At 46.8% G+C, this 7,500-nt stretch overlaps 1 protein-coding gene and 1 long non-coding RNA gene across 3 annotated transcripts in view; both read left to right on the forward strand.

Annotated features, from left to right (window-relative positions):
• LOC125039553 (alpha-actinin, sarcomeric-like) overlaps nt 1-7,500 on the forward strand; it is a 95,220-nt gene that overhangs the window by 45,190 nt on the left and 42,530 nt on the right. The gene's annotated exons all lie outside the window — the stretch shown is intronic.
• LOC125039554 overlaps nt 1-7,500 on the forward strand; it is a 55,429-nt gene that overhangs the window by 41,750 nt on the left and 6,179 nt on the right. The window lies entirely within an intron of this gene.

Here is a 7,500-nt window from a genome sequence, read left to right on the forward strand (position 1 = left end):
TATTCCTCCTCTCCTCTCTTATCTTTTTTTTTTTTTTTTTTTTTTATCCCGTCTCGGTGACCGTCGCAGGTTTACGTACATAGCTCCTCCTTCGCTAAAGCCCACCGCGACTCGACAGCGACGCAGCCCCCAGCTTCCGGACCCGAAATAGCACTGTACGGTGCGGTGTGGCCGAGCTTGGCCTGCCCAACCAGGCGGCCCTCTCTGCGGTCCCTCGCATCCAGGCTAGTTGCATCCTCAACCCTCCCCTTTCCCCTCCTTCCCGAACCCTCCCTTCCCCAACTCACTCATTCATAACCCTTCCTTCTCTTCTCTTCCCCTCCCCTCCCCTCCCCTCCCCTCCCCTCCCCTTCCCTTCCCTTCCCTTCCCTTCCCTTCCCTTCCCTTCCCTTCCCTTCCCTTCCCTTCCCTTCCCTTCCCTTCCCTTTCCATCCCTTCCCCTTTCTTCCTCGCCGTAGAAGGGATGTTTGCTAGTTTCAAAATAAAGGACAATTTTGGAAAGCTGGTTGAATAGTCATACCTGGGGAGAGGGAGAGTGTGAGAGAGGGAGGGAGAAAGAGAGGGAGAGATAAAATATAGAGAAAGAAAGAAAGAAAGAGAGAAGGAGAAAGAAAGAAAGGAAGAAAGAGAGAAGGAGAAAGAAAGAAAGAGAAAGCAAGTGACGAAGGATTGGACGGAAATACCCGAGAGCGTTCACACCCTTGATTTTCTTCCACCCTTTTTGAGGAGCGAAGGGGAGACGTGAAAGTAGTGGCATCCCACAGGCGTAGCGAAGGAGGGCAGCTCTGCCGGTATGGTGGTTACTCATTACCCTAAAGATCAACGGGTCCTGCCTGGGGATTAGGACGCGTCGCCGAAGAAAGTGGGCCCTACACGGGCAGGGGAAGCGACAAGGCACGGAGCTTGACGCCGAAGGCCGGCCTGTCACACACGAAGTTATTGCGCCCTTTTTTGTCTTGGGAACTTGGGTTATGTGATGAAGCCTGGCTTAGGTGTTAATCATGCAGTGTCTAACATCTGCTATACAGTACAATGTGTTGTACAGTCCCCACATTCAAACCATTCAAACGCGTAACACACACACTCTCCTCTCTCCCTCTCTCTCGCTAACTTTACATAGCTGTGCATGTACCACTGTGCATCTGTCGGTTCTAGAGAGTTAGATGGAATGCATTGTTGCATCACTTTTACTGAGAAAAAATATACATTGATACCAAAATATGTTCGTTGATTGTGTTAAGGGAGTGACGGAATGGTTGGTGAGTAATGGTTCTGGACTGGCTCCTTGAGGAATGCCAGCTGCAGAGACACTGTTCAGGTGGTTGTTCGGGGGAGCTGGTTCGTGTGCATTAGTGTGTTCACTTGCTCCCTCGACAGCTGGCACTTGACACACAACAGCTTGTTTGAGCCCCCTTGTCTGCTGTTAGAGAGTTCGAGAAGCCGTCCCTTTCCATCTTGTCTTCGTTCAGTTTTGATATTCCGTTTTTCTCTTTTCTTATTCTCGTAACATGCCATGTTCTCCCTTATCTCCCCCCCTCCTTCTCTTCTCTTTATTTCCCTCACCTACTTACCCCGCCATTCTCCTCCACTCTCCACTGCGTTTCCTATCTCATATCCCCTCGCTTCTCCTTTCCACACTATCTTGCTTGGCGAAAGCTCTTTCGACTACTCACTATTCAAACCGTCATTCATATGTGAATTATCTTCAACTTCCCCCCCCCCCCCTCTAGTTTCCTCCCATCCTCCGAAAAAGAAGAGAAAATATTAGTTTTTGTTGTGGTTAACGGTAGTTTGTTATAACAGTCATTTAACGACGACGCCAGTTACGGATGACGGCAGAATGGGGGAGATTGATTTTTCTCCTCTGTATTGAATAACCTTAATAAGTAGAGTGTAACGCTTCGGGGCACATTTCGTGTTAATTGATTTTGTATGTATTTTCAATGTTTCTGTTTGGAGTCTGTTTTGTTCGTTAACTAAGCATTTATGTCAGAGTATATTTGTGTGTCTATGTATATCAATATGTCTGTATGGAGAGGAGAGCATCCATATTGTAAATCTAGAAGCACACATTGTATTTACATATGTTCCGGGATTACTAGCAAGGATTTGACGAATATTTGTTTGCTGGAAGCTGTCAATTGAAAGGCAAAAAGAAAGAGACAGAAAGAGGAGAAAATACCCGCGAAGCGTCGACATTAGACAAACAGTTATTGCAAGTTTGAGACACGTCTTAATTTAAGTTGGCCCTTGAATTTCTCGCACTGTGACCAGTGATAATTTTCTTGTAATTTATTAATTGCACCTATTTGCATCCTATCGGTTACAAGCAGCGTAGCCGGCAGCACGTGGCGTATGGGCGTTGTCAACGGCGTGGGGGGGGGGGGGGGGGGCAGTGGAAGGCGTCCAGTACTACGCCATCGATTCTTGCGGGTGGGCTGGGGTGGGGGTCCAGTGGGTGGGTCCGAGGTGGGGGTGATGCCGGCGTATTGTTTGCGCGGAGGCTGCATTGGCGTCATGGTTTTGCGGGAGAATGGAACTAAGAAAGCTAATAAGTAACGTTTTTAAAGGTGTGCTTTGCGCTTTAAGAGGTTGCCAGAGGATCGGGGGTGAAAGGGGCGAGGAAGGGGGGAGGGAGAGGGAGGGGAGAGAGGTTACGCTAAAGGGGGCGGCAGCTGAGTTTGCCAGGTGGCGTCGGTGCTTCCCTGCGCCCTCCCCATGCCTTTCCCCCTGTGCCCCCTCCTCCCTCCCCCTCCCCTTGCATCCCTTCCTACGCGCCTGACTCGCTCGCATTCGCCGGGCTGACGGAGCGTCGGGGCAGCGCAGGGCCGCTGCTTCTGCCGGTGCATGTGCGGCCGCAGGAGGAGCCCGAAGGATAGGTTAATCAACGAAGGTCATGGTATACACATGTACATACATAAACAAGTGTGTGTGTGTGTGTGTGTGTGTGTGTGTGTGTGTGTGTGTGTGTGTGTGTGTGTGTGTGTGTGTGTGTGTGTGTATATGCATATACATATATGTATATATATGTATATGTATATGTATATATACATACATATACATATACATATGTATGTATATTTATATATATGTACATGAGTATATATACATGTATATATATATATGCATATATACATATGTATATACATACATATGTATACATAGGTATATATACATATATACATATATACATACACATATATATACACATACATATATATACATATATATATATATACATACATATGCATACATATATAAACATATATACATATATATTCATACACATATAAACATATATACATATATACATATATACATATATATACACATATATGTGTATATATATGTATATATACACACACACACACATATATATATATATATATATATATTTATTTATATATATAATGTGTGTATGTATGTATGTATGTATGTATGTATGTGTGTATATATGTGTGTATATATATTATGTATATTATGTATATGTGTATATTATACACGCCTGCTCCTCTTCCTCATCCTGCATGTGTGTGTGTGCGCGATCTTGTACACACATACATAATACACACACACACACACACACACACACACACACACACACACACACACACACACACACACACACACACACACACACACACACATACACACACACACATACACACACACACACACACACACACACACACACACATACACACACACACACACACACACACACACACACACACACACACACACACATACATACATACATACATACATACATACATACATACATACATACGTATATGTGTACATAGTATCCTGCCAGACAGCGGCGGCTTCGGAGCTTTCCCCCATCGCTCGGACTGACTGGCACCGTCTGACTGGCAGGACCACACGGGAATCTCCTCCTTTCCTTCCACTCTTCTCCTTGTTTTTCTTCGTTTTCTTCCCCTGCCATTCTGTTTCTCTTCTACCTCTTCTCTGGCTTATTTCCTTTACTTCGTTTTAGAACCAGGTCCTCGCCTCCATTTGCAAGGTGCGAAAGGGAGAGACGTGTGAATGTGAAAAGGAAGGCAAAGCTCGAGAGAGCCAAGCCGGAGATTGGGCTTCGTAGGTGTTATTCAGCAAATGGCAATGGAGGTATTACTTGGCAAGGAGGCGCCAGGGCGTAAGAACAAGCTTGGCTCCCGCCCGCCGCACAACTCGGGGCCAACCTCATGATTCTCTCTTTGCGGCGGTGTCACACGCCTCACTCACACCTCCCCTCACGCGTGTCATAGCTATTTCTTATGAATATATATGTTTGTTATTTTTTCCGTATTCTGTCCTGGGCGTCATTTTTTTTTTACTTTTTTGACGCGTGTAGCCTGGTAGTCGTTTCGCCTTTTAGTAAGGTGAAAAGTGACACCGGAATGACATTATGAGGCTGTTACTCGGCGGGCTCGGGTCCCTGCGCCGCCCCCGGCTGTGGTGGTCGTTCTTCCCGACTCGTTTCCTTGCTGACCTTTTGTTTTTCTTCCTTTCATGGCTGTCGCTCTTCCTCGTTTTGCGTTTCTTGATTTGGAATTTTACTTCTGCTTGGGTTTGGCGGATGGCGAGGTTTCCGCTGCCTGGTTTGCCCATTTTTTCGCTCTTGATTTCTCAAAAGGAAAGGAGAAGAATGGAAAGTAGAAGAGCAAAAGGGAAATGAGAGAAATAATCCAAGATGACAATAAGACGGACAATAACAAGAAATAGAGGGAGAAAGCAGGGAAAGAGGAGAAGGAACACCGATGGAAGGGCTGGCTGCAGAAAGCCTAAACCACAGCCTTAAACTACTGTCTTTAACGCTAATACTGAATTTAAAGTCACTATATTTTTCTTGTAATTTACCGCATGTTATGTCGTTGGTTTGCATTGGAGAAGGTGAATGGCAAAAACACTATCGTGTAGAAAACAAGATAAAAAAAATCGCACGATATAGAAACTAGGTACATTGAAACTTAATTTAAGTGAACTAGTTTGTGCATTGTGCTTTTTTCTGCTATTGGGAAAGGTTTTGTATGGATGGGCCATTGCATGATGTAAGTGCACTTTGAATCAGCCATTTTCATTCGTTTGGGGATTAAAGGACAGTATTCAGGGCAGCCGAGTGAGCGAACAAGTAAATAGGACGCACAGGAGAGAGAGAGAGAGAGAGAGAGAGAGAGAGAGAGAGAGAGAGAGAGAGAGAGAGAGAGAGAGAGAGAGAGAGAGAGAGAGAGAGAAGCGGTGATGAGTGATACGTGCTTCGGTGGAAAAATCCTCCGTTGCTCTGTCATTTTTACCGCGTCACGCACATCACAGTCATTACACCATCTTAGCTCTTTCTGTCTATCTCTAGACCCTATATCCATGTGGCCTCTATCTCTGTTTCATCTATCCATCTGGGTATCAAAGTCTATTGATGGGGGTCGAGTGGGGAAGGGATGGGAGGGGGTCGAGTGGTGAGGGGATCTAGTGGAGATGGGATGGGAGGGGGGTGGAAAGGGAGGGGAGGGAACCGGCGTTGGGAGGGGATGGCTGGGCAGAGTTGGGGTGACCACGATGGCCCGGAATGGAAAGGGTATGGGGAAGGAGGCCGAGTGGGGAAGAGGGAGGGGATGGAGTGAAGAGGGTAAGGAGGGGTCTGTAGAGTGGGGAAGGGGGGAGGAGGTAGTGTGGAGAGCGGAAGGGTGTAGGAGGATTAGTGGCGGCGAGGCAGGTTGTCAAAGTAAGTCTATACTTGCAGAGAGAAAGAGAAGAAACCTTATCTGTGCCACGCCAGATTTCTTCTCGTTTCCTTTTTCTTTTTGATACGTTACATTTCTCAGGCCTGTCTGTCTGTATCCCACGCTCTCTGTTACCGTTATCAACTAGTTATAAAGAGATCAAGATATAGAAAGAAAGAACAATAACTTGCTGATTACCTCCCCCCATCCACTCAGCTACAATGTTATGAATAACACGACCCTGAGACGCTTGCATGCGAGCAACAAGTAGCCCAACGCTCCCGGAAGCACGCCGGAAGCAGGTAGTTACATGCATAACGTTAAATGGAAACTATGTCTTTTGTGTTGCGAGTTAAGCCGACCGCAGCGACGCCGCCGGGAGGCCTGGGTTCTCACGGGGTCCTCTACCTGGGCCCTCGTGCTGAGGCCTGGTGGAAGAGTGGAAGGTTGCTTAGTGGGGAGGAATGGGTGGAGTAGGGTAGCATGGGGAGGGGCTTGTCGGGGATGAAAGGAGGAGGGAGATAGTTCCACCCTTTCTTCTCACCCTTTGACATACACAGAATAACATGACGAAATGAGACTAGACAGGCGAAGGGTAGAAGGAAATATAGAAGAGAAAAAAGGAGGAGGAGAAGCAACGAATAGAAGAGGAAATATCTCAGCAATGAGGGATTAAATGTTTTTCCAGTTCCAGGCCTCGTGAGGTCATGTAGAAGTATGTGGTGGGAAGAAATATTGAAGATAGAAAAAAGCTTGGGAACAGGCCAGTTGCTTCCCCATAGCAGATGACGCTCTCACGGCATTTTCCTTCTATTTCTTCCTTGATGTTTCTCTTCTTCCGGGTACCAGACAGTGCCTCTGCACAAGGCAGAGTGGTCCGTGGCTCTCCTGCGACTGGCTCTTGTTGTCTCTTGAGCACGTTGTCTCTGCCATGAGTATTCTCACTCAGTTCGTCGGTCAAAAAACATTGATTAATACCGCCGATTGCTTAGATTTCTTCTCGCTTATTGCTTGGATAATTCGTGTTGCTTCTTGGCTCTTGCGCTTTTTTCCTTATTGGGCGAAGGAGGCGAAGGCGAAGGCAAGCGGGAAGTGGAAAGCATAAGGGAGAGACGGGGAAAGGGAAGGAAGGGCGACAGGGAGGGAAGGGAGAAAGGGAAGGGAGGGTGAAGGAGGTCTCAGAGTATCAGGTGATCCGAGTGCGGCAGCGGGAGTGTGCGGGACAAAGTGGCGTGGTTATGCGGTAGACCGAGCTCGGATCAGGTGTTTTAACCTGGGCGTCGGAAACACTGGAATCGGCCGTGTTTTGGGCGGAGGGTGGGAAGGAAAAGAGGGTGGTAATGTTTGGGGGGGGGGGGGAGGAGGAGGAGGTGAGTAAAAGGGATGGGATAAGGAGGGAAGGGAAAGGATAGAAGGAAATAGAGGAGGGGTGGACGCAAACGAAGAAAGGTGGTGTTAATGGGACACGGGGTAGAGAACCTCGCATAACCATAAGGACAAAAAGATAAAGAAAAGACTAAGAGCAACTAAATAGGAATTGAAAGAAGGGTTTAGAAGAGGCACGGAACTGTATAATGAATCTCCCCAAGCTTCACCTGTTAAGGTTGATGTCGTGGTTTAACGATTTAAGATTTAAGGTTTAAGATTGCAACTTCATTCGTTTTATAGGTTAATTATTTGAAATTGATTAAGCTTTTGTTCATGTGTATGTGATCTGTGCCAATGCCTCACGCTTTCGACTCGCTAAAGGGGTGGGGGTAAAGTGGAGAAGATGAGAAAG

The sequence above is a fragment of the Penaeus chinensis genome, chromosome 27, assembly GCF_019202785.1.
Source record: "Penaeus chinensis breed Huanghai No. 1 chromosome 27, ASM1920278v2, whole genome shotgun sequence".
Taxonomy (NCBI): Eukaryota; Metazoa; Arthropoda; class Malacostraca; order Decapoda; family Penaeidae; genus Penaeus; species Penaeus chinensis.